This window comes from Balaenoptera ricei, chromosome 20, assembly GCF_028023285.1.
Source record: "Balaenoptera ricei isolate mBalRic1 chromosome 20, mBalRic1.hap2, whole genome shotgun sequence".
Taxonomy (NCBI): Eukaryota; Metazoa; Chordata; class Mammalia; order Artiodactyla; family Balaenopteridae; genus Balaenoptera; species Balaenoptera ricei.
In genome coordinates, this window is record NC_082658.1 from 48,506,348 (window position 1) to 48,533,426 (window position 27,079).

A 27,079-nucleotide genomic window follows, 5' to 3' on the forward strand; every position below is an offset into this window, starting at 1 on the left:
TCACTCTGTATGACAGACTCTAACTCCATCCACCTCATTACAAATACCTCCATTTCATTTCTTTTTATGGCTGAGTAATAATTCCATTGTATATATGTGCCACATCTTCTTTATCCATTCATCCGATGATGGACACTTTGGTTGCTTCCATGTCCTGGCTATTGTAAATAGAGCTGCAAGGAACCTCCATACTGTTCTCCATAGTGGCTGTATCAATTTACATTCCCACCAACAGTGCAAGAGTGTTCCCTTTTCTCCACACCCTCTCCAGCATTTATTGTTTCTAGATTTTTTGATGATGGCCATTCTGACCGGTGGGAGATGATACCTCATTGTAGTTTTGATTTGCATTTCTCTAATGATTAAGGATGTTGAGCATTCTTTCATGTGTCTGTTGGCCATCTGATATCTTCTTTGGAGAAATGTCTATTTAGGTCTTCTGTCCATTTTTGGATTGGGTTGTTTGTTTTTTTTGTTATTGAGCTGCATGAGCTGCTTGTAAATCTTGGAGATTAATCCTTTGTCAGTTGCTTCATTTGCAAATATTTTCTCCCATTCTGAGGGTTGTCTTTTGGTCTTGTTTATGGTTTCCTTTGCTGTGCAAAAGCTTTTAAGTTTCATTAGGTCCCATTTGTTTATTTGTGTTTTTATTTCCATTTCTCTAGGAGCTGGGTCAAAAAGGATCTTGCTGTGATTTATGTCATAGAGTGATCTGCCTATGTTTTCCTCTAAGAGTTTGATAGTGTCTGGCTTTACACTTAGGTCTTTAATCCATTTTGAGTTTATTTTTGTGTATGGTGTCAGGGAGTGTTCTAATTTCATACTTTTACATGTACCTGTCCAGTTTTCCCAGCACCACTTATTGAAGAGACTGTCTTTTCTCCACTGTATATGCTTGCCTCCTTTATCAAAGATAAGGTGACCATATGTGCATGGGTTTATCTCTGGGCTTTGTGTCTTGTTCCATTGATCTATATTTCTGTTTTTGTGCCAGTACCATACTGTATTGATTACTGTAGCTTTGTAATATAGTCTGAAGTCAGGGAGCCTGATTCCTCCAGCTTCATTTTTCGTTCTCAAGATTGCTTTGGCTATTCGGGGTCTTTTGTGTCTCCATACAAATTGTGAAATTTTTTGTTCTAGTTCTGTGAAAAATGCCTGTGGTAGTTTGATAGGGATTGCATTGAATCTGTAGATTGCTTTGGGTAGTAGAGTCATTTTCACAATGTTGATTCTTCCAATCCAGGAACATGGTATATCTCTACATCTATTTGTATCATCTTTAATTTCTTTCATCAGTGTCCTATAATTTTCTGCATACAGGTCTTTTGTCTCCTTAGGTAGGTTTATTCCTAGATATTTTATTCTTTTTGTTGCAGTGGTAAATGGGAGTGTTTTCTTAATTTCACTTTCAGATTTTTCATCATTAGTATATAGGAATGCAAGAGATTTCTGTGCATTAATTTTGTATCCTGCTACTTTACCAAATTCATTGATTAGCTCTAGTAGTTTTCTGGTAGCATCTTTAGGATTCTCTATGTATAGTATCATGTCATCTGCAAACAGTGACAGCTTTACTTCTTCTTTTCCGATTTGGATTCCTTTTATTTCTTTTTCTTCTCTGATTGCTGTGGCTAGGACTTCCAAAACTATGTTGAATAATAGTGGTGAGAGTGGGCAGCCTTGTCTTTTTCCTGATCTTAGTGGAAATGGTTTCAGTTTTTCACCATTGAGGACAATGTTGGCTGTGGGTTTGTCATATATGGCCTTTATTATGTTGAGGAAAGTTCCCTCTATGCCTACTTTCTGCAGGGCTTTTATCATAAATCGGTGTTGAATTTTGTCGAAAGCTTTCTCTGCATCTATTGAGATGATCATATGGTTTTTCTCCTTCAGTTTGTTAATATGATGTATCACGTTGATTGATTTGCGTATATTGAAGAATCCTTGCATTCCTGGAATAAACCCCACTTGATCATGATGTATAATCCTTTTAATGTGCTGTTGGATTCTGTTTGCTAGTATTTTGTTGAGGATTTTTGCATCTATGTTCATCAGTGATATTGGCCTGTAGTTTTCTTTCTTTGTGACATCTTTGTCTGGTTTTGGTATCAGGGTGATGGTGGCCTCGTAGAATGAGTTGGGGAGTGTTCCTTCCTCTGCAATATTTTGGAAGAGTTTGAGAAGGATAGGTGTTAGCTCTTCTCTAAATGTTTGATAGAATTCGCCAGTGAAGCCATCTGGTCCTGGGCTTTTGTTTGTTGGAAGATTTTTAATCACAGTTTCAATTTCAGTGCTTTTGATTGGTCTGTTCATATTTTCTATTTCTTCCTGGTTCAGTCTCGGTAGGTTGTGCATTTCTAAGAATCTGTCCAATTCTTCCAAGTTGTCCATTTTATTGGCATAGAGTTGCTTGTAGTAATCTCTCATGATCGTTTGTATTTCTGCAGTGTCAGTGGTTACTTCTCCTTTTTCATTTCTAATTCTACTGATTTGAGTCTTCTCCCTTTTCCTCTTGATGAGTCTGGCTAATGGTTTATCAATTTTGTTTATCTTCTCGAAGAACCAGCTTTTAGTTTCATTGATTTTTGCTATTGTTTCCTTCATTTCTTTTTCATTTATTTCTGATCTGATCTTTATGATTTCTTTCCTTCTGCTAGCTTTGGGGTTATTTTGCTCTTCTTTCTCTAATTGCTTTAGGTGCAAGGTTAGGTTGTTTATTCGAGATGTTTCCTGTTTCTTGATGTAGGCTTGTATTGCTATAAACTTCTCTCTTAGAACTGCTTTTGCTGCATCCCATAGGTTTTGGGTCGTCGTGTCTCCATTGTCATTTGTTTCTAGGTATTTTTTGATTTCCCCTTTGATTTCTTCAGTGATCACTTCGTTATTAAGTAGTGTATTGTGTAGCCTCCATGTGTTTGTATTTTTTACAGATCTTTTCCTGTAATTGATATCTCGTCTCATAGCGTTGTGGTCAGAAAAGATACTTGATACGATTTCAATTTTCTTAAATTTACCAAGGCTTGATTTGTGACCCAAGATATGATCTATCCTGGAGAATGTTCCATGAGCACTTGAGAGAAATGTGTATTCTGTTGTTTTTGGGTGGAATGTCCTATAAATATCAATTAAGTCCATCTTGTTTAATGTATCATTTAAAGCTTGTGTTTCCTTATTTATTTTCATTTTGGATGATCTGTCCATTGGTGGAAGTGGGGTGTTAAAGTCCCCTACTATTACTGTGTTACTGTCGATTTCCCCTTTTATGGCTGTTAGTATTTGCCTTATGTATTGAGGTGCTCCTATGTTGGGTGCATAAATATTTACAATTGTTATACCTTCCTCTTGGATCAATCCCTTGATCATTATATAGTGTCCTTCTTTGTCTCTTGTAATAGTCTTTATTTTAAAGTCTATTTTGTCTGATAAGAGAATTGCTACTCCAGCTTTCTTTTGATTTCCATTTGCATGGAATATCTTTTTCCATCCCCTCACTTTCAGTCTGTATGTGTCTCTAGGTCTGAAGTGGGTCTCTTGTAGACAGCATATATATGGGTCTTGTTTTTGTATCCATTCAGCCAGTCTATGTCTTTTGGTGGGAGCATTTAATCCATTTACATTTAAGGTAATTATCGATATGTATGTTCCTATTCCCATTTTCTTAAATGTTTTGGGTTTGTTATTGTAGGTGTTTTCCTTCTCTTGTGTTTCTTGCCTAGAGAAGTTCCTTTAGCATTTGTTATAAAGCTGGTTTGGTGGTGCTGAACTCTCTCAACTTTTGCTTGTTTGTAAAGGTTTTAATTTCTCCATCAAATCTGAATGAGATCCTTGCTGGGTAGAGTAACCTTGGTTGTAGGTTTTTCTCCTTCATGACTTTAAGTATATCCTGCCACTCCCTTCTGGCTTGCAGAGTTTCTGCTGAAAGATCAGCTGTTAACCTTATGGGGATTCCCTTGTGTGTTATTTGTTGTTTTTCCCTTGCTGCTTTTAATATGTTTTCTTTATATTTAATTTTTGATAGTTTGATTAATATGTGTCTTGGCATGTTTCTCCTTGGATTTATCCTGTATGGGACTCTCTGTGCTTCCAGGACTTGATTAACTATTTCCTTTCCCATATTAGGGAAGTTTTTAACTGTAATCTCTTCAAATATTTTCTCAGTCCCTTTCTTTTTCTCTTCTTCTTCTGGGACCCCTATAATTCGAATGTTGGTGCGTTTAATGTTGTCCCAGAGGTCTCTGAGACTGTCCTCAGTTCTTTTCATTCTTTTTTCTTTATTCTGCTCTGCAGTAGTTATTTCCACTATTTTATCTTCCAGGTCACTTATCCGTTCTTCTGCATCAGTTATTCTGCTATTGATCCCGTCTAGAGTATTTTTAATTTCATTTATTGTGTTTTTCATCGTTGCTTGGTTCCTCTTTAGTTCTTCTACGTCCTTGTTAAATGTTTCTTGCATTTTGTCTATTCTATTTCCAAGATTTTGGATCATCTTTACTATCATTATTCTGAATTCTTTTTCAGGTAGACTGCCTATTTCCTCTTCATTTGTTAGGTCTGGTGTGTTTTGACCCTGCTCCTTCACCTGCTGTGTGTTTTTTTGTCTTCTCATTTTGCTTATCTTACTGTGTTTGGGGTCTCCTTTTCACAGGCTGCAGGTTCGTAGTTCCCGTTGTTTTTGGTATCTGTCCCCAGTGGCTAAGGTTGGTTCAGTGGGTTGTGTAGGCTTCCTGGTGGAGGGGACTAGTGCCTGTGTTCTGGTGGGTGAGGTTGGATCTTGTCTTTCTCGTGGGCATGTCCACGTCTGGTGGTGTGTTCTGGGGTGTCTGTGGCCTTATTATGATTTTAGGCAGCCTCTCTGCTAATGGATGGGGCTGTGTTCCTGTCTTGCTAGTTGTTTGGCATAGGGTGTCCAGCACTGTAGCTTGCTGGTCGTTGAGTGAAGCTGGGTCTTGATGTTGAGATGGAGATCTCTGAGAGATTTTCACCGTTTGGTATTATGTGGAGCTGGGAGGTCTCTTGTGGACCAGTGTCCTGAAGTTGGCTCTCCCACCTCAGAGGCACAGCCCTGATGCCTGGCTGGAGCACCAAGAGCCTTTCATCCACACAGCTTTTGGGAGGTCTGACGTCTTCTGCCAGCGTTCAGTGGGTGTTCTGTAGGAGCAGTTCCACGTGTAGATGTATTTCTACTGTATCTGTGGGAAGGAAGGTGATCTCCGCGCCTTACTCTTCCGCCATCTTGCTCCTACTCTGTCCATATTTTCTATTTCTTCCTGGTTCAGTCTTGGAAGTTTATACCTTTCTAAGAATTTGTCCATTTCTTCCAGGTTGTCCATTTTATTGGCATAGAGTTGCTTGTTGTAGTGTCCTAGGATGCTTTGTATTTCTGTGGTGCCTGTTGTAACTTCTCCTTTTTCATTTCTAATTTTATTGATTTGAGTCTTCTCCCTCTTTTTCTTGATGAGTCTTGCTAATGGGTTATCAATTTTGTTTATCTTCTCAGAGAACCAGCTTTTAGTGTTATTGATCATTGCTATTGTTTTCTTTGTTTCTATTTCATTTATTTCTGCTCTGATCTTTATAATTTCTTTCCTTCTGCTAACTTTGGGTTTTGTTTGTTCTTCTTTCTCTAGTTCCTGTAGGTGTAAGGTTAGATTGTTTATTTGAGATTTTTCTTGTTTCTTTAGGTAGGCTTGTATAGCTATAAACTTCCTTCTTAGAACTGCTTTTGCTGCATCCCTTAGGTTTTGGGTTATCGTGTTTTCATTGTCATTTGTCTCTAGGTATTTTTTGATTTCCTCTTTGATTTCTTCAGTGATCTTTTGGTTATTTAGTAACGTATTGTTTAGTGTCCATGTGTTTGTGTTTTTTACGTTTTTTTCCCTGTAATTCATTTCTAATCTCATAGCATTGTGGTCAGAAAAGATGCTTGATATGATTTCAATTTTCTTAAATTTATTGTGGCTTGATTTGTGACCCAAGATGTGATCTATCCTGGAGAATGTTCCGTGCGCACTTGAGAAGAATGTGTAATCTGCTGTTTCTGGATGGAATGTCCTATAAATATCAATTAAACCTATCTGGTCTGTTGTGTCATTTAAAGCTTCTGTTTCCTTATTTATTTTCATTTTGGATGATCTGTCCATTGGTGTAAATGAGGTGTTAAAGTCCCCCACTATTGTTGTGTTACTGTCGATTTCCTCTTTTATAGCTGTTAGCAGTTGCCTTATGTATTGAGGTTCTCCTATGTTGGGTGCATATATATTTATAATTGTTATATCTTCTTCTTGGATTGATCCCTTGATCATTATGTAGTGTCCTTCCTTGTGTCTTGTAACATTCTTTATTTTAAAGTCTATTTTATCTGATATGAGTATTGCTAGTCCAGCTTTCTTTTGATTTCCATTTGCATGGAATATCTTTTTCCATCCCCTCCCTTTCAGTCTGTATGTGTCCCTAGGTCTGAAGTGGGTCTCTTGTAGACAGCATATAGATTGGTCTTGTTTTTGTATCCATTCAGCAAGCCTGTGTCTTTTGGTTGGAGCCTTTAATCCATTCACGTTTAAGGTAATTATCGATATGTATGTTCCTATGACCATTTTCTTAATTGTTTTAGGTTTGTTTTTGTAGGTCCTTTTCTTCTCTTGTGTTCCCCCTTAGAGAAGTTCCTTTAGCATTTGTTGTAGAGCTGGTTTGGTGGTGCTGAATCCCCTTAGCTTTTGCTTGTCTGTAAAGCTTTTGATTTCTCCATCGAATCTGAATGAGATCCTTGCCGGGTAGAGTAATCTTGGTTGTAGGTTCTTCCCTTTCATCACTTTAAGTATATCATGCCACTCCCTTCTGGCTTGTAGAGTTTCTGCTGAGAAATCAGCTGTTAACCTTATGGGAGTTCCCTTGTATGTTATTTGTCGTTTTTCCCTTGCTGCTTTCAATAATTTTTCTTTGTCTTTAATTTTTGCCAGTTTGATTACTTGTGTCTCGGCGTGTTTCTCCTTGGGTTTATCCTGTATGGGACTCTCTGCGCTTCCTGGACTTGAGTGGCTGGCTATTTCCTTTCCCATGTTAGGGAAGTTTTCGACTATAATGTCTTCAAATATTTTCTCGGGTCCTTTCTCTCTCTCTTCTCCTTCTGGGACCCCTATAATGCAAACGTTGTTGCGTTTAATGTTGTCCCAGAAGTCTCTTAGGCTGTCTTCATTTCTTTTCATTCTTTTTTCTTTATTCTGTTCCGCAGCAGTGAATTCCACCGTTCTGTCTTCCAGGTCACTTATCTGTTCTTCTGCCTCAGTTATTCTGCTATTGATTCCTTCTAGTGTAGTTTTCATTTCAGTTATTGTATTGTTCATCTCTGTTTGTTTGTTCTTTAATTCTTCTAGGTCTTTGTTAAACATTTCTTGCATCTTCTCGATCTTTGCCTCCATTCTTTTTCCGAGGTCCTGGATCATCTTCACTATCCTTATTCTGAATTCTTTTTCTGGAAGGTTGCCTATCTCCACTTCATTTAGTTGTTTTTCTGGGGTTTTATCTTGTTCCTTCATCTGGTACATAGCCCTCTGCCTTTTCATCTTGTCTATCTTTCTGTGAATGTGGTTTTTGTTCCACAGGCTGCAGGATTGTAGTTCTTCTTGCTTCTGCTGTCTGCCCTCTAGGGGCCATGTCTTTTTAACTGTTTAATTGAGGCATAATTAATGCAGCAAAGTGTATAAATATTAAGTGTAAGCTTGTTGAATTTTTGCAGCTGTATATACTCATGTAGCCACTGTGCACAACAACATATGGAACATTTCGAGCATCTCTTACATTTCTTGAAGGGCCATTTTTGCTGTGCTCCTATTTGATGTGAAAATCATATAAAAGCAGGGGTGTGGTATGATCAGATTTGTGTTTTAAAAAGATTACTCTGGAGTTGTGGAGAATAGATGGGCAAAAATTACATGTAGGGAGTTTGGTTATAAGGTTACTAGAGAAGTCTAAATAAGGAGTAGAGCTGACATGATGGATTTTAGAGAGACTAAGGTGGAAATATTGATGGAGTCAGGGGTTTACTAGAGGTAGGGGCCAGGATATGTTGAGAATGACTATTTTTCAAGAGAACAAGGAAAAGAATGATTTTGGCTTTGGTTGTGTATCAGTCAGGAGAGACCAGGTTATCTAGTGGTAACAAGCAGTTCAAAGATTTCAGTGGCTTTTAACAGGACAGACATTTTTTGCTTGAATGATGGATGCATAGTGTGGGTTTGTGGGGGATTCTGTGTGTTCTCACTATGTAAGGTCTCAGACTGATGGAGGCTCCATCACATGGTTCCATGATCTCCGTGGCATTGGGAAGGAGATGGTTGCTAATAACTCATTGGCTCTTAAAGTGTCTACCTGGAAGAGGGTCATGTCGTTTTGGCTTATTGTTCATTGGCCAAAGCAAGTCATATGGTCTTAAGAGATTTCACAGAGAGGGTAAGAAAGTGCAGTATGTCCTGAAGGGGAGAAGTGAAATACTTCAGCTATGGTAAATATATGTCGTTTTGATTTACAGCTTATTTAGTCATTTAAAAAGTGAATAATGTTGAAATTTATGGTAAGAATTTTAGTAGTAACAAGAGCCACCATTTATTGAGCATTTACTGTGTGCCAGGTACTATTCAAGATATGTATTTTAAGATATATTTTTTATTTCAATTTTTTACAACATCCCTGGAAGGTAGATGGCAGTTGCATTTTATAGAGGGGAAACTGATGCTCATGAGGTTAAATAACTTAAGATCACATAGCCAGTAAGTGGTGGGACCAGGAGTGTATGTAAAGCCTGAGCTAGTTGTACTCTATTTGGTTGAGTAGAACCTTCTTGGCAGTAGGGTAGAGGGAGGGAAAAAAACCCAAAATCTCTTTGATTGAATAATCAATCAAATATTGTTAATTCAACTTATTGTTAATTAGGCTTAAATGAATTAACAGTGGTATTGTTCTTGTAAATAACATTTTTTCCTCCAAGATTTTTCTGAAATTTCACAAGTGTAGACTATTTAATTGCATTTTAAAGTTTCACAGATTAGGAGCTGCTGTTTGTTATTCATTTATTCTGTTTTTTACCGCCTTCTGTCTGATTTCTGCCTCTGTCGCTCTACTTAACCTGTTCTCTAATTTTCTGAGTGTGAGAAACTTTCGTCAGTTCTTTGTACATGAAATTCTAGTGTATGTGATTTATCTCTCTATTACTCCCCTTTCTTAGTGAGAATTTCCTTTCATGTATGTGAATTGCTAGTCATGGGGATGTTGGTAATTAGAATAAGAGGGAGTCTGGCTGTTGGGAATAGAAAAGTCAAGTAGAAGGCTGAGTCAGGAGTAGGGATTTTTGTAAGAAAACCTTAGGAAAGATTAAAGGAAACAAGTAAATCTCATCTGTAAAACTGTCTTCTTACCTCCGTCGGAAGGAAAGGGCTTGTTTTTGAGAGGCTGACAGTACTTCGACGTGAAGTTAATGGGCAGAGCTAAAGCTCTCTGTAGTGGGCAAGGTCTGTGAAAAATAAGTTAGTCAAAACATTTCCATCATCCAAGCTGTCCTTGCATCCTGGGACCATGGTTGGCCTTTGGAAAATCAACTTTTGCCTTAAAAATCAAAAAGTCCTCAAATAAAGGAAGAAAGTTAAATTATTTAGAATAAGTTATAAGAATACATGATGTAAAATTCAGAAGGTACAAAAAGATGGGACTTTCCTTGCTGTCCAGTGGTTAAGATTCTGAGGTTCCACTGCAGGGGGCGTGGGTTCCATCCCTGCTCAGGGAACTAAGATCCCACGTGCCACGAGTCGCGGCCAAAAAAAAAAAAGAGAAGAAAGAAAAATACATAGTTAGCAAATTAACTGTATGGTGTGCATAGCTAATATAGGATATATAAATGTTATTAGTATTCTCTTAGTCATTTAGTGTGTCCAAAAACATATGAAAAAAGTTTCTAAGAGCATAAATCTACTTGTGACGTCAGTCCTCCTGACCCTGTTTTCTTTTTTAATATCTCAAGTGCCTAAAACATCAATTTGTTTATTAGGTAGATTTTCAGGGAGCAGGACTTTGACTCTCAGAGAGGGAGACTCTCTCTCTGTTTGCAAAACACTGTGTTAAGTGTTAGAAAAAAAAATGTTCATAAAAGACAGGTTTAGAATTCGCAAGAATAAATTCATGTGTGGTCCTTTATGCCCTCTGCTTCTTTGTAATACTTAACACTATTTATCATCTCCTTCCTTCTTAAAAATTTTATTTTACTCTTTCTTCTTTCTGACTGCCCCTAACTGTAGATGTCTCAGCACTTGATACTTTTCTTTATCTCTCTGGTCCTCTTTCTCTCTCTCCTCTTTCCAGTGCCTCTCCCATCCCCATCCTATATACCCAGCTGCCTATCTGAGATGTCTTGTACTTCTTGGGTATCTATAGGCACATCAGATTCAACACATCTAAAATGAACTCATCTTTTTCATCCCCTTTTGCAAAAGGTTCCCCTTGTTTACCCACCTGTTTCAATGCTAATAACACTTTTTTTTAAAGTCAGCTTGCTTTACCAAGGTATAATTTACTTGCAGTAAAATTCACACATTTTTAGCGTAGAGATCAGTGACTGTAACCATCAACCTAGTGAAGACGTAGAACATTATTATTTCATCTGAAAATTCCCTAGCAATCAGTCTCACTCCACTCTTATTCTTAGGCAGCCAGTGATGTGATTTCTGTTACTATGAATTAGATTTGTCTTTCCCAGAGTTTCGTAGAAATGGAATCACACAATATGTGTTTTTGTGCTTGGCTTCTTTCTCTTGGCGTAATGTCTGTGATATTTATCCATTTTGTTGCATGTATCAGCAGTTCATTTCTTCTGTTCCTTAGTAATATTCCTGAGTTTGGATATACCATAATTTATTAATTCACTTGTTGATTGATATTTGAATCTTTTCCAGTTTTTGACTTTTACGAGTAAAACTGCTATGAATATTTGTGTACAAGTCTTTTATGGACATTTATTTTTATTTCTGTTAATAACCTTTCTAAAGTCTTGCAGCTAGAAACTGGGATTGTTTTGATTCTTTTAATCTCTTTCCTCACCTATATTCATCCAACAGATTGTGAAGTCATGGGGTTTCTTCCTTTGAAATATGTTTAACCCTTTGTTCTCTTTTCCAGGGATCTTTAACAGTGTTGTGAGAAGCTTCTTTTTTTTTTTTGAAGCCTTATTTTAGGAGTAAGGGATAGAAGGGTGATTATGCAAATGGAGTCCTTGCTGAGTGAGGTTTATAGTCAGGTGGAAATGCTGACTGAAATTGGTGAGAGGATGGTACTGACATTGAAGTTACAGGATGGGGAAAAGGGATGTGGCTGCTGAATGCTCTCCATCCCTGGTAAAGCACTGTTTTAGTCCCTGTTTTTGTTGGTAGGTTGAGATTGCCATTTTTTAGTTTGTTTTGATTTTTGTTTTGTTGTATATTCATGGGTATATATGTAGTGTGAGTGGTGAAAAAGAAAGGGTTTTTTCACGGATATTCTCATTATGTGACTACTTAACCCGGGCCTTGGCTTCATCATCGGTAAAATGGGGATAATAATAATACCTTTCACATAGCGTTGTTAAGAAGATTAGATGCATTATTATATGTAAAGCTCTTAGAACAGTACCTGGCATGTTGTATCCTATAAGTGTTAGCTAGTATGATTATCTTAATTCTAAGTTACTTAAAAGGCTGTCTTTTTCTCTCCCATTTCAGTTCCTCTTACATATTACTGTAAGATTTATCTCCTAACACACCACTCTTTGCCTACCTGCTCAAAGCTATAAAGCTGCTGTATTATTTGGCAACTATTTGTGTGTCCTTTTTTTCAATTGTGGTAAAATATACAAACAGTAAAGTGCACAAATTAAATTTTACAAATGTATCTACCACTCAGACTAAGCTATAAAATTTCTAACATTACAGAAGCTTCCCTCTTGTCTCTTTCCCTTCAGTAATCACTCCTCCCACATCTGTTTTGACTTCTTTACTATAGATTATTTTTGCAAATGTCCTTTTTAATTTTTCATTTATTTTTAAAAATGTTTATTTATTTGGCTGTGTCGGGTCTTAGTTGTGGCAGGCGGGATCTTTTGTCGTGGCGAGCAGGCTCTCTAGTTGTGGTGCGCGGACTCAGTAGTTGTGGTACGTGGGCTTAGTTGCCCCGTAGCATGTGGGATCTTAGTTCCCTGACCAGGGATCGAACTCGCATCCCCTGCATTGGAAGGCAGATTCTTAACCACTGGACCACCAGGGAAGTCTCTGTCCTTTTTTAAATTGAGGTATAATTGACGTACTAGTATCAGGTGTACAACATGATTTGATAGCTGTATGTATTGTGAAATCATCACTGCAATAACTCTAGTTAACAGTTGTCACCATACATAGTTACAGATCGTTTTTCTTGTAATGAAAACTTTTAACATCCACTCTCTTAGCAACTTTCAAGTATGCAGTACAGTATTATTAACTACAGTCACCCTGCTGTACATTACATACCTATGACATTTGTTTTATAACTGGAAGTTTGTACCTTTTGATCCACTTCACCCATTTTATCCACCTGCAGCCCCTGCCTCTTGCAACTGCCAATCTGTTATCTGTATCTAGAGCTCCCCCCTCCCACCCCGATTCCACATATAAGTGAGATCACATGGTATTTGTCTTTCTCTGTCTGACTTATTTCACTTAGGGTCCATCCCTGTTGTTGCAAATGGCAGGATTTTCTTCTCTTTTTAATGGCTGAATAATACTCCATTTTATATATGTGTGTATGTATGTATTGCACATTTTCTTTATCCATTCATTCATTGATGGACACTTAGGTTGTTTCCGTTATCTTGGCTATTGTAAATAATGTTGCAGTGAACATGGAGATGCATATATCTTTTAGTATTTTCATTTTCTTCAGATAAATACCCAGAAGTGGAATTGCTGGATCATATGGTAGTTCTATTTTTAATTTTTTAGAACCTCTGTACTGTTTTCCATAGGCTGCCTCAATTTACATTCCTACTAACAGTGTGCAAGGGTTCCCTTTTCTCCACATCCTTGCCAACACATTTCATTAGGGTAATAGCCATTTTAACAGATGTGAGGTGATATTTCATTGTGGTTTTGATTTCCATTTCCCTGATGATTAGTGATGTTGAGCAGCTTTTAACCTGTTGGTTAAAGCAATTAACCAACAGGTTAAAAGCTGCTGCAACAGGTTAATTGAGCAATTAACCTGTTGGCCATCTGTATGTCTTCTTTGGAAATATGTCTATTCATATCCTCTGCCCATGTTTAAATTGGACTGTATGTTTTGTTTTTTTTTTTCAGTTCACTCAGTCCCATGTAATTAATTTTTTTTCATCTTGATCTTTTGTTAGCACTTTTATGAGTTCATCAGTTTTTCATTAGAGTTCTGAAAATGCTTATTCATTCAGTTCAGCAGTATAGTTACCAGAAACCTGTACTTGTCAGAGTCTTTTCTATGAATTCCTTGAAGATGAACCCCTTTTGCTCTTGAGTTATGTGAGTTTTTAAAAATATATTTTGGATATTAACCCCTTATCAGATATATGATTTGCAAAATTTTTTAATATAAATTTATTTATTTTATTTATTTATTTTTGGCTACTTTGGTTCTTTGTTGCTGTACACGGCTTTCTCCAGTTGCGGCGAGCTGGGGCTACTCTTTGTTGCGGTACGTGGGCTTCTCATTGCGGTGGCTTCTCTTGTCGCGGAGCATGGGCTCCAGGTTCACGGGCTCAGTAGTTGTGGCTCGCGGGCTCTAGAGCACAGGCTTAGTAGTTGTGGCGCACAGGCCCAGTTGCCCTGTGACATGTGGGATCCTCCCGGACCAGGGTTCGAACCCGTGTCCCCTGCACTGGCAGGCGGATTCTTAACCACTGCGCCACCAGGGAAGCCTGCAAATATTTTTGTCCTGTTCTGTAGGTTGTCTTTATTTTCTTGTTGGTGCAAATAATTGTTTAATTTTAAGCTTATCTGTGATTGGCCCATCCATATCTTTGCAGTCTTATTTCCCATTACTGCTCAGCACACAGATTTTATTACACCTGCTCTGCCTGTGTTCATGATGTCCCTTGAGTGCCCTTCTGATCACATCTGCCCTTTTCTCCCTGTCCATTCAAGTGTTCTTCCATGAAATTGTCCCCAGCTGTTCCAGCTTATACTGTCCTTGTTCTTTTTTTTTTGTCCCCACCACACAGCATGTGGTATCTTAGTTTCTGGGTCAGGGATCGAACCTGTGCCCCCTGTGGTGGAAGCGCAGAATCCTAACCACTGGACTGCTAGGGAATTTTCCCTGTCCTTGTTTTTTGTTTTTTTTTTAAGTTTTGCTGATTATATCTTTTTAAAAAAAACTATTTATTTATTGGCTGTGTTGGGTCTTTGTTTCTGTGCGAGGGCTTTCTCTAGTTGTGGCGAGTGGGAGCCACTCTTCATCGCAGTGCGCAGGCCTCTCACTGTCGCGGCCTCTCTTGTTGTGGAGCACAAGCTCCAGACGCGCAGGCTCAGTAGTTGTGGCTCATGGGCCCAGTTGCTCCGCGGCATGTGGGATCCTCCCAGACCAGGGCTCGAACCCGTGTCCCCTGCATTGGCAGGCAGATTCTCAACCACTGCGCCACCAGGGAAGCCCTGTCCTTGTTCTTATCTAAGTACCTTTTGGCTCATTATCAGTATCCCAGTTTAGTACTTAATGAGATATTCTCCTTTTTTGTAATTACTTGATTGTCTTAACTTTAGTGAGACAGTGGTTATTTTCTGTTCCTCCCTTATGATGCCTAACATAGTATACATAGGACTAATTGTTGATGAGAATCTTAATTGAATTTTTAAAGTTTAAGTTCTCCTAAGTGTTGGATAGCAACTAGCAGTCGTAGTAGACAGCTTGACAGTGAACTAGGACAACTATTTATAAAACTACGCAAAGTAAAAAGCACATCTTCATGAACCTATGTAGATCTTGAGGCTATTCCAGTGTATTAGACTGCAGTAGAATGTGAAATTTAGAACTGAAAGGATCATAGAAATAATCTAATTAGGTTATCCTTACCCCCTCCTTAATGCTGAACCCATGGAAATTGCCTTTGTGAGTTCAGTAGGTCTGTGAACTTCCTGAGATTCTATGTAATTTGCCATGTATATATGTGCACACGTGCATTTTTTTATGGTGATAATCTGTAGCTTAATTGGATTTTCACAGGTATCTGTGGCTCTAAAACTGTTAAATATCCTGTGATCTAGTCAAACTATGACATTTCACAGATGAGACAACTGAGGCTCAGAGATAATTAAGATGTAAGAGGGGTGACGCTTACTCATATAGTCATTGTTATTCACAGTGATGATCCTGAGTCAACAGGAAAATATTAATTATGTTCAGTGTGCTTTTCTTTAAAAGAAGGGAAACAAGACTGTATGGAAGATTCTAATACAGTTAGGAAATATTTCTGCCCCAGATGGTTAAAACAGACTTTTAAAAAATTGAGATGAAATTCACATAACATTAAATTAATAATTTTCGAGCGAGCAATTAAGTGGCATTTAGTACACTCACAGTATTGTGCAGCTACCACCTCTTTCTGAGTTCCAGAGTATTTTACTTACCCCAGAAGCAAACCATTTACACATTAAGTAGTTGCTCCCTCTTCTCCCCTTTTCCTGCTCCTGATAACCACCAGTCTGTGTTCTGTCTCTGTAGATTTACCTATTCTCGGTATTTCATATAAATTGAATCATAGAACGTATGTATCTGACTTCTTTCACTAACATAATGTTTTGGAGGTTCATCCACATTTAGTACTTCATTCCTTTTTATGGGTGAGTAATATTCTGTTGTATACAGAATTGTATACACAATTTATCCTTTCATCTGTTAATGGACATTTGGGCTGTTTTTATGTTTTGGCTGTTGTGAATAGTGCTGCTGTGAACATGTGTATACGTGTACTTCTTTAAGTACCTGTTTTCAGTTCTCATGGGTATATACCTAGGAGTGAAATTGCTGGGTCATACAGTAATTCTCTGTTTAACTTTGAGGAACTGCAAACTGTTTTCCACAGTGGCTGAATGCACAGGGGTTCCACTTTCTCCACATCCATTCCAATAGTTGTTATTTTTCATTAAAGTTTTTTTAATGATAAGCCATCCTCATGGGTATGAAATGCTACCTCTTTTGCTTTTGATTTCCATTTCCTTAGTGGCTAATGATGTTGAACATCTTTTCATTTGCTTATTGGCCTTTTGCATATCTTCTTTGGACAAATATAAAATAAACTTTTGATTCTCAAAGAAGAATATTTTAGTTACCAAGAAAAATTTTTGAAGATGTAAAATATTTGGTGTTACTGTATAATTAAGTGCCAAACTGGTACAAATACAACATACTATGGCTAATTAAAAGGAGATGTGGTGAGACTAGTTTAAACTTTGAGTTTAAAACCCCTTCTAACATTATGTACAATTATAAATTTTAATGCAGATAAAGTAATTTGGGGGCTTTTCTCACTTCAAATATTTGAATATTGTCCTCTGACTTGGCATTGAAAGATGTTCGCTTGATTTTGTGCATGAAAAAAAGCACAACATTTGAAGTTATGCATATCAAATTACTTGATTTCAGGTGACTAACATAAAATCATATAATACATTGAATAGACAATAAAAATAAGCAGGTGAAAATAAAGGTAGGATACTAAGATAAGTGCTGTAGTAAAATACACTGAAAGTATCCATGATATTCACTATTTTTTTAGCTTTATTGAGGTGTAATTGATATATAAATAATTTCACATATTTAGTGTATACATTTTGATGAATTTGGACAAGCATACACCTGTGATACCGTCACCACAATCATAGTATCCGTCACCTCCAAAAATTTCCTTATGTTCTTTTGTCGTGTTTTTTGTATGTTTAGTCAACTAAACTTCAGTTAAAAAAAAAAGCTGAAAAAAAACTATGTTGAGTAAAATGTTAAAAAATGATTCGAGATTTTAGTCTCCCTCTTTGGAATTAAATTCAGTACCTGGTTTGGTACATTAGAGAGGCAGATTTGAACTCATTGATTTTCTAAAAGGGGCACGCTTCTTCAAAGTAGGGTGATCTTTTACTTGTCTTCTATTATTTAATAAATATTTGTTAAGTGAAATTTTAGTTGTTCGTATATTTGCCTTCCCACTTAATCATTTCTGAATTCCCACATCTAGGACAGGGCCTGGGACTTGGTAGCGGCCTAGTAAATATTGAATGAATTTGGTTTACTGGTTGGTTTTTTTTTTTTTTTTAATTAAGTTATTTATTTATTTATTTTTGGCTGTGTTGGCTCTTTGTTGCTGCGTGTGGGGTTTCTCTAGTTGCAGCGAGTGGGGGCTGCTCTTCGTTGGGGTATGCGGGCTTCTCATTGTGGTGGCTTCTCTTGTTGTGGAGCGCAGGCTCTAGGTGTGCAGGCTTCAGCAGTTGTGGCAGGCGGGCTCAGTAGTTGTGGCTCGTGGGCTTTAGAGCTCAGGCTTCAGTAGTTGTGGCTTGCGGGCTCAGTAGTTGTGGCACACGGGCTTAGTTGCTCCGCGGCATGTGGGATCTTCCCAGACCAGGGCTTGAACCCGTGTCCCCTGCATTGGCAGGAGGATTCTTAAGCACTGCACCACCAGGGAAGCCCTACTGGTTGGTTTTGATATTGTCTAGTTATGTCAAATGAAAGCAAGTTGGTTCAAGCTTGATAAATAAGAATGCTTTATCTACGTCAAGTTCCTCTTCCCACATGAATTATTGTATATATTTGGATATTGGTACTTGGAGGATTATTATACCTTACTGTTAATGATTTGCTAAGATAATTATATCTTTTAATGTATGGTCAAAACTGACATTTCTCCCCCTAAAGTTTTACATATTTTAAAGGATATTTTGCCCCTCTTTTTTGGTAATCGTCCTTTTACTTAAAGAAGTATTAGAATAATTGCTTAGAATAAAATGCATCTCTCAATTTGCTAATATTCTGGCATACCATAAAAATTCATTAACTGCAAAGGAATAAGTATTGTGAAAATTTAATATTCCTTCCATAGGATTAATTATAAAAATCAGAGTAAATGCTGGAATATCATTTTGATGCATAGCTATTGGGTAAGGGCTTGTAAGTTTGGTGATTTTACTAAAGAGTCAGGAATTCTTTTTTTTTTTTAATTTTTATTGGAATATAGTTGATTTACAATGTTGTGTTAGTTTCAGGTGTACAGCAGAGTGAATCAGTTATGCATATACATATATCCACTCTTCTTTAGATTCTTTTCCCATATAGGCCATTACAGAGTATTGAGTAGAGTTACCTTTGCTATAATAGGTCCTTATTAGTTATCTATTTTATATGTAGTAGTGTGTATATGTCAATCCCAATCTCCCTGTTTATTCCCCCCCCCTTCCCCCCTGGTAACCATAAGTTTGTTTTCTACATCTGTGACTCTGTTTCTGTTTTGTAAATAAGTTCATTTGTACCATTCTTAGATTCCACATATAAGCGATATCATATGATATTTGTCTTTCTCTATCTGACTTATACTTCACTCAGTATGACAGTCTCTGGGTCCACCCATGTTGCTGCAAATGGCATTATTTTGTTCTTTGTTACGGCTGCGTAATATTCTGTTGTATATATGTACCACATCTTCTTTATCCACTGCTCTGTCGATGGACATTTAGGTTGCGTCCATGTCTTGGCTATTGTAAATAGTGCTGCAGTGAACATTGGAGTGCATGTATCTTTTCGAATTATGGTTTTCTCTGGATATATGCCCAGGAGTGGGATTGCTGGATCATATGGTAGTTTTGTATTTAGTTTTTTAAGGAACCTTCATACCGTTCTCCCTAATGGTTGTACCAATTTACATTCCCACCAATGGTGTAGGAGGGTTCCCTTTTCTCCACACCCTCTCCAGCATTTATTGTTTGTAGATATTTTGATGATGGCCAGGAATTTTTTATAATTTTTTTCTCAGTTTTATTGAGATATAATTGACATGTAATGTACTTTTAAAATTTTTATAATAATTTTTGGCTTACAGAAAAGTTACAAAGTTAGTAGAGTGTTCAGGTATGCCCTTCATCTAGCTTCCCCTAATCTTTCATAACTATAAAATAATTACCAAGACAAGGAAATCAACATTGTTATAATCCTGTGATCTTAACCTCAGCCCTCCTTTGAATTTTACATTTTTTCGCTAATAACCCTTTTCTGTTTCAGGACTTCACTCTACAGTTTGTTGTAAGTCCTTGTTCTCCTCCAGTCTGTTGGTGGAACCTCAGTCTTTCCTTGTCATTCATGACCTTGACACTTTTTTTTTAACCTTGCCATGTTTAATGAGTACTGGTCAGTTACTTTTAAAATGCCTCTCAATTTGGGCTTCTTTGGGGACTTCTCTGGTGGTCCTGTGGTTAAGACTCCATGCTTCCATTGCAGGGGGCACAGGTTTGATCCCTGGTCAGGGAACTAAGATCCCACATGCTGCGTGGCACGGCCAAAAAATTAAAAAAATAAAATAAAATACACACATTGAATTAAAATACGTTACAACACTAACAAAAATTTGGGGCTTCTTTGGTGTTTTCTCATGATTAGACTGAGGATATGTTTTTGCTAAGAATATTGCAGAGTGTACTGTGGCCTTCTCAGTGCATCATATCAGGGATATGATACATGATGTTGGTATGTTCTACTGTTGATGTTAACGTGGTTTTTTTGCTTAAGGTGGTATCTGTTGCATTTCTCTACTGTGATTTTCCCCTTTATAATTAATAAATATCCTGAGACTGTGTGTTTAATAGTACTTTTGTCAAAACTAAGAAAACTGACATGAAACAACAAGGTCTTACTGTATAGCGCAGGGAACTATATTCAATATCCTGTAATAAACCATAATGGGAAAGAATATGTATATATATGTATAACTGAATCACTTTGGTGTACACCGTGAAGTAACACAACATTGTAAATCAACTATACCTCAATTAAAAAAAAGAAAGAAAGAAAGAAACTGACATGAGTATATTACTTATTAACTCACAGACTTTATTTGGATTTCACCAGTTTTTCCATTAATGTTCTCTTTCTGTCAGTCTCCTCTGGAATATGATAGTTTCTCTCAGTCCTTTATGTCCTTCTTGTTTGGAAGAATGTCCGCCAGTCTAGGTTTGTCTGATGTTTTTCTCATGATTAGCCTGAAATTATGGGTTTTGGGGAAGAATACTGTAGAGGTGTAGCGCTTTTTTTTTGGCCTTGCGTGGCATGTGGGATCTTATCGAACCACACCCCGTGCAGTAGAAGCACGGAGTCTTAACCACTAGACCGCCAGGGATGTCCCTGTAGTGCCTTTCTTATCACGTCATATCAGGAGGTACAAGATAGCCACATGACAACACTGATGATGTTAGCCTTCCTCCCTTGGGTAATGTAGTGTTTGCCAGGTTTCACCACTGTAAAGTTACTAATTTTCCCTTTCCCTACTCTATTTTTGGGAAGTGAGTCACTAAGTCTAGCCCATCCCTTAAATGGGGAGGAGATTCATGTGATTTTGGTTTGCATTTCCTTGATGTCTCTTCATGTGCTTACGTGCCATCTCTACTTTTCTTCAGCTAAGTGTCTGTTCAAATTATTTGCCCATCTCCATTTTAAAATTGGGCTGTTTGTTATTATTTAGTTATGATTGTTTGTTATTATTTAGTTATGAATTCTTTATTTATTTGTATATAAGCCTTTTATTAGGTAGATACATGTTTTGCCAGTATTATCTCTCAGTCTGTGGCTTGGTTTTTTGTTTTCTTAACAGTATCTTTTAAAGAGAAGAAGTTTTCAATTTTGATGAAGTCTACTTTATCAATTTCTTTTATGGGTTGTGCTTTTGATTTTATATCTAAGAAATTTTTCCATAAACTAAGGTCACAAAATTTTTTTTTTTAATGTATTTATTTTTGGCTGAGTTGGGTCTTTGTTGCTGCTCACAGGCTTTCTCTAGTTGCAGAGAGTAGGGGCTACTCTTCTCTTCGTTGCAGTGCGCGGGCTTCTCATTGTGTTGGCTTCTCTGTTCTCTTCTTGAGCACGGGCTTTAGGCGCGCGGGCTTCAGTAGTTGTGGCGCACGGGCTTCAGTAGTTGTGGCGCACAGGCTTAGTTGCTCCGTGGCATGTGGGATCTTCCCAGACCAGGGCTTGAACCCGTATCTCCTGCATTGGCAGGTGGATTCTTAACCACTGCGCCACCAGGGAAACCCCTGTTATTACCTTCTTTATGCTTGTGTTTAATTTGCTCTTTTCTTGTTTGTTTCTTAAGTTGGAAGCTTACGTTACTGATTTCAAATCTTTCTTTTTTCCTCTTTTTTTTTCTTTTATATTTTGGCTGTACTGCACAGCACGTGGGATCTTAGTTCCCTGACCAGGGATCAAACCCACATCCTCTGCATTGGCAGTGAGGGATCTTAACCACTGGACTTCCAGGGAAGTCCCCTCTCGTTTTCTAATATAAGGATTTAATGTTATAAAATTTCCCTTTAAGTACTTCTTTGGCTGTGAACCACAGAGTTTGATATATCATGTTTTCACTTTTATTCAGTTCAGAATATTTTCTAATTTCCCTTGTGTCCTGCTCTTTGATCAATCGTGTCATTTAGAAATATGTTGTTTAATACACAAATATGCAGCAATGTTCCTAATTTAATTTTTAATTTAATTCTGTGTGGTCAGAGAACACACTTTGTATGAATTTAATTCTTTTACATTTACTGAAACTTGTTTTATGGCCCAGTGTATAGTCTAGATTGGTTAATGGTCCATAAAGCTTAAGAAGAATATGTATTCTGCATTTATTGATCGTGTGGTTTTTAAATGTGAATTAGGTCAAATTATTTTGAGTGTTAAGTTTCTGTACACCTGTTGCTTTTCTGTACTTGTTCTCTCAATTATAGAGAGGAATGTTGAAATGTCAACTATAATTATTCATTTCTCTATTTTTCTTTTCAGTTTTGCTTCATGTATTTTGAACCTTTGTTATTAGGTGCATACCCATTTAGGATTGTTGTATATCCTTGATGAATTGTCCTTTTCTCATTGTGAAATATCCCTTTTTTTCTTTGGTAACTTTCCTTTTCTGGAAGGTCCTTTGGTAATATGGCTACTCCAGCAATCTTTAAACATTTTTTGAAAATTGTGTTAACATATGCATAACACAAAATGTACCATTTTAACCATTTTTAAGTGTACAATTCAGTAGCATTAAGTACACTCACAATGTTGTGCAACCATAGCCACTATTCGTATCCAGAACTTTATCATCCCAAACAGAAGCTATGTATCTATTAAAAAATAATTCCCATTCCCCCTCCCCCAGCCTCTGATAATCTCTATTCTACTTTTTGTCTCTATGAATTTGCGTATTCTAGGTACCTCATATAAATTGAATCACACAGTATTTGTCCTTTTGTGTTTGGCTTATTTCACTTAGCATAATGTTTTCATGGCTGATTCGTGTTGTTGTATGTCTCAGAATTTCATTCCTTTTTAAAAGCCTGAATTATATTTCATTGTATGTATATATCACATGTTTATCTGTTGATAGACATTTGGGTTGTTTCCACCTTTTGGCTATTGTGAATAATGCTTTTTCGAACATTGGTATGTGTATCTTTGAGTCCCTGCTTTCAGTTCTTTTGGGTGTATACCTAAGGCTACCCTGGTACTCTTAACAGTGTTTGCATAGTATGTCTTTTTTTTTTTTTTTTTAATAAATTTATTTATTTTTGGTTGCATGTGGGCTTTGTTGCTGTGCGCAGGCTTTCTCTAGTTGCGGCAAGCGGGCTCCTCTTCGTTGTGGTGCACGGGCTTCTCATTGTTGTGACTTCTCTTGTTGCGGAGCACGGGCTCTAGGTGCACAGGCTTCAGTAGTTGTGGCACGTGGGCTCTAGAGCTCAGGCCCAGTAGTTGTGGCACACGGGCTTAGTTGCTCTGCGGCATGTGGGGTCTTCCCGGACCAGGGCTCGAACCTGTGTCCCCTGCCTTGGCAGGCGGATTCTTAACCCCTGCACCACCAGGGAAGCCCTATGAGAGACACTTGTAGGTATGTAAGATTCAAAGATAAATAAGGTAGCTTCTTCCTTTAAGGAACTCACCTAGTGGTTAGGTGAGATAGATATGTAAACAAATAATTCAGTACAGTGAGATGATGTAAGTGCTAATTGAGTATAAGCAAATTTAATGGAAGTATCACACACAGAGAAAATCAATTAATTTTGCCTGGAAGAAGAACTGGGTTGGGAAAAGTTTCCCAGTGGAGATGACAACCAGAAATTGAAATGGAGAGGAGTTTGGCATGAAGTGTACTTAATAATTTTGAGCACTGTGTTTTCTGCACATATTTCATTTAACCCTCACAAAACCCCCATGACATAGGTATTATCATTTCCCCTATTTTAGAGATGGGAAAGCTGAGGTCAGAGAGATTAAGTTACTTGCCCAACAAGTTAACTGCTGACAGTAAGTATGTTGGCAGATCCAGTTTTAGGACTTAAATAATATGATTTCAGAACCTGTGTTTTTAGTCACTGTGTGTTCAGAGCTCTGTAGAAAGAGGAGCATAGTGATAAACTGAGAGGCTCATGTCGTCAGAGCACAGGAAGGAGATGAGGCTAAAGAGGTAGGTAGTGTCAGACCATTCAGTTTCTTGAATGTCATGGTAAGGATTTTTATTTGAACCAAAGTTAAGTGTAAAGGCATCGAGCACTTAAAGAGAGGGAATGGCATAATCAGATTTGCGTTCTGAAAGGTCATTCTGGTTGTAATAGACGAAATGAATTGGAGGGGGGCTGAGAGTGGATGCAGTGGCACCCTTTAGGAGTTTGTTATAAGTAGCCGGGTAAGGTAAAGTAATAGCCTGGAGAGAATAAGTAGGTGATTGTGGAGATGGAGGAAAGTGGACCGATTTAAGAAAGATATAAAAGGACAAAACTACAAGACATGGTGATGGATTGGGTTATGAGTGAAGGAAAGGGAAGTGTCAAAAAATAACTCTTAGGTTTCTGAATTGCCCAATTGGGTACATTAGATTGGTTCATTTTATTTTATATATGACACACAGAAAGAAGATTGGTTTGAGAGATAAGATTATGTTGAGTTAGAAGTGCCTTTGAGATATTCAAGTGGAGATGTCAAACACATGGTGTTAATAGTACCTTTGAACTTTCTATGTAGTAAATAAATAAGCTTGCCCATTCTTTTGTTCCTAATAACATAACTTTTTCAGGGCTTCATCACAGTTGTAATCTCTTGAGTTACTGGTAATAAAAAAGAAAGTAAATAGAGTTTGACTCTTAATCATTAGAGCTAATAAAAGAATGTGAAAAGATTCTGCAGTCTAGAAGGCCACAAGGCAAGTATATTAGGACAGTTCTCCTTTGGAGGATGACAGAACCAAGAATAAATCCTGGAGAAAGACTAGTGAAAAGAAGGCACAAAGGGCTAATCTAAGTCTAAAATAACAATGTAGAAGTAATCTGTTTTGAATATTGAAGTTAAATATTTCCTTCCTTTTGGTAACAAAGGAACTATTCCTGGCTTATCTAAACTACAATTACCCAAATTACTGTAGATCTGCAATGGGAATAGCTATACCGGAAGGGAAGTGTTTTTTTCTTTATTTCCCCATCACATTTGATGATGAGCTGATAAATCACCAGAGTTTTGCTTTATACATTTGGGCATATTGGGTATTTTAATTATTTTAAAATTTTCTTGAAAAACAGAAGAGGTCTGATTAATAGTTCTTAAATAAGTTAAAAACTATTCTCAAAAAAAAAACAAAACTATTCTCAAGTTGTTAGATTTTTATTGTTGAGCTTAGATCAGTGGTTCCTCTTTATCAGAAAATATATTGCCACTTTTGAAAGTGTTGTGATACTGAACTAACAAGACTAAGCTTTTGTTGCAGATTTTTAAACTTCTAGGTATTGTAATACTGGCATTTGTGTTACTGATATTTTAAAGTTCTCTGGAAAAAAAGTAGTTTTAAAAGTAATTCATGTATAGGGACTTCCCTGGTGGCGCAGTGGTTAAGAATCCACCTGCCAATGCAGGGGACGTGGGTTTGAGCCCTGGTCTGGGAAGATCCCACATGCTGTGGAGCAACTAAGCCCGTGTGGCACAACTACTGAGCCTGCGCTCTAGAGCCCGCGAGCCACAACTACGGAAGCCCACGCGCCTAGAGCCCATGCTCCTCAACAAGAGAAGCCACTGCAATGAGAAGCCAGCACATCGCAATGAAGAGTGGCCCCCGCTCGCCACAGCTAGAGAAAGCCTGTGCACAGTAACAAAGACCCAACGCAGCCAAAAATAAATAAATAAATATATATTTTTTAAAAGTAATTCATGTATAGATGTAGACCATTTGGAAGATAAAAACCTGATTTTTTACCACCTAGAAATATCACTGTGTATTTTTCCTTTACTATTGCTTCTCTGTATCTTAAATGTGTAGGCAGTATATAGAGTAGTAGTTAAGAATGGGGATTCTAGAATTAAACCTCCTGAGTTAAGATTTCTGTTCTACCACTTATTAGCTGTGAGATTTTAGCAAATCACTTAATTTCTCTGAGTCTTGAGTTTCACATCTTTAATGTGGGAATAATAAAAGTAAACATTATTCTTTGCTTTGTGCCAGGTACTTTGCTAAGTATATTATATGTAAAATCTTAATTTTCATAATATCTCTACCTAGGAGCTACTTAGTGCCTTTAAGAGGATAAATTAAATAATGGATGTAATATACTTAGTATAGTGCTTAAGGCACAATAATAAACATTACTTATTTTTTTTCAAAATTGCATTTATACAATATAGTCAGCCTGTTATTAAAGCTTTTATTGTGGCAACATCCCCATGCCATTAATATTCTTGGAAAATGAAAATTTTTAAATGGCTTTAAAGAAGTTCATCAAATGGATTCATTTAGTCACCTCTCTAGTGATAGACCTTTAGATCATTAAATGGTGTTATGAACATATTTGTTATGATTATTTCTTTAATTCCCAGAGGTAGAATTGAGTCAAAGGAATATTTTTAAGGTTCTTTTTGTGTGTGTGTGTGCTGTGTTGGGTCTTCGTTGCAGGTTCTTGATACCTTTTCCTGCATTGCTTTCCAGAAATGTGAATCAGTGTACATTCTTATTTCTCATACATTCTTTTTTAAAATATTTATTTATTTATTTGGCTGTGCCAGGTCTTAGTTGTGGCACACGGGATCTTTATTGCAGCATGCAGGCTCTTTAGTTGTGGCATGCGGGATCTGGTTCCCTGACAAGGGATCAAACCTGGGCCCCCTGTATCGGGAGCGCAGAGTCTTAACCACTGGAGCACCAGGGAAGTCCCTATTATTATTGTCTGAGTAATTTTACTTCTTGTCTTTGTTTCCTCAGCTAAAAGTATAGGCTTTACTTCCATGGTTTCTTTCAGTTCCAAATTCTATTTCTGTAACCTTGGAGTAGGGTTAAGTTTTAAATTATTGTAGGTTGATTAATTTTTGTATCTTTGATGACATTTTAGCAGTCTTTGACATCTAATTAATTTCAGTAGTTTATCAGATTAATTATATGGAAAAGTAAAGAATGTTTATTTAGTTCATCTTAAAATGAAAAGAGACTGACCAACAAACTCCAAGTGTTGGTGAGGATGTTAACAACATATATTGCTGGTGGGAAATCAAAATGTTGTGGCCAGTTTGTACTCAGAAAGTTAAATGTGTGTTTACCAGCAATCCCTATCCTAGGAATTTACCTAAGATAAATGCAAACACATGTGCTAACAAAAGACACGTACAAATAATATTCATAACTGCTTTATTCATATTAGCCAAAAAATGGAAAAACTCAAGTGAACATCAACTGATGAATGGATAAACAAATTGTATTATATCCATACACTTGAATGCTACTCAGCAATAACGTCGATGAATCTGAAAGGCATTATACTAAATGAAAAAAGCCAGCCACCAAAGGCTGTATGATTCCATTTATAAGAAG

General features: G+C 37.2%; 1 protein-coding gene across 5 annotated transcripts in view; it reads left to right on the top strand.

The window, feature by feature from the left end:
* TAOK1 (TAO kinase 1) overlaps window positions 1–27,079 on the top strand; it is a 231,247-nt gene that overhangs the window by 75,616 nt on the left and 128,552 nt on the right. The window lies entirely within an intron of this gene.